Source organism: Myotis davidii, unplaced genomic scaffold (genome assembly GCF_000327345.1).
Source record: "Myotis davidii unplaced genomic scaffold, ASM32734v1 scaffold944, whole genome shotgun sequence".
NCBI lineage: Eukaryota > Metazoa > Chordata > Mammalia > Chiroptera > Vespertilionidae > Myotis > Myotis davidii.
The window spans coordinates 1,174,786-1,175,528 of NW_006296283.1; positions in this window are offsets into that span (position 1 = coordinate 1,174,786).

A 743-nucleotide genomic window follows, 5' to 3' on the forward strand; every position below is an offset into this window, starting at 1 on the left:
TATTCTATCTTCATATTTTTTTATTCTTTTTTCTTTTTGTTTTTCCAGTTGGTTGTTTTTTGCTTCTTCATATTTCAAATCTTTGACTTGATTCTTGGGGTCTTCTAATCTGCTGTTGGATCTCTGTATAATATTCTTTATTTCAGTCAGTGTCTGCTTAATTTCTAGTTGGTTCTTTATCACAACATCGAGGGTCTCATTAGATTTCTTGAGGATCTCACTACATTTATCGGCAGTCTCACCAGTCTTTTCGAGGGCCTTACTAAGTTTATTGGCAGCTTCTAGACAGTTCTTGAGAGACCTTAAAAGTGTGGTTTTGAGCTCTATATCTTCCATTTCTGACATTTGCGTCCTGTTTCTTTGTTTCCGCATTTTTTTATCTTTTCTTGGTGCACCCCCTAGTGGTCTTTGTGCGCAGTCTTGTTGTAGCTAAGCCTTGATTGTTGTTGGCAATACCGGGGGTCCAAATGGTTTTTTTAGAAAAAGCAAAGTGCTGAGTTCTTTCTAAACATTCATATTGCCCCAGCACTTCCAAGTCTTCTGCTTAACAAAGATTCTACTCTTCAACCAGGCATTTTACCCTCTAAAGAGGACTGTCAGTGTACGTCAGTGAGAGATGTTCATGGGAAACCTTGCATGCTGTCACCCCACATCTTCTTAGAAAATAGTTCACACTCTCCATTTTCCTTCAGAGCAGGGGTCCTCAAACTACGGTCCGCGGGCTACATGCGGCCTGCCGAAAG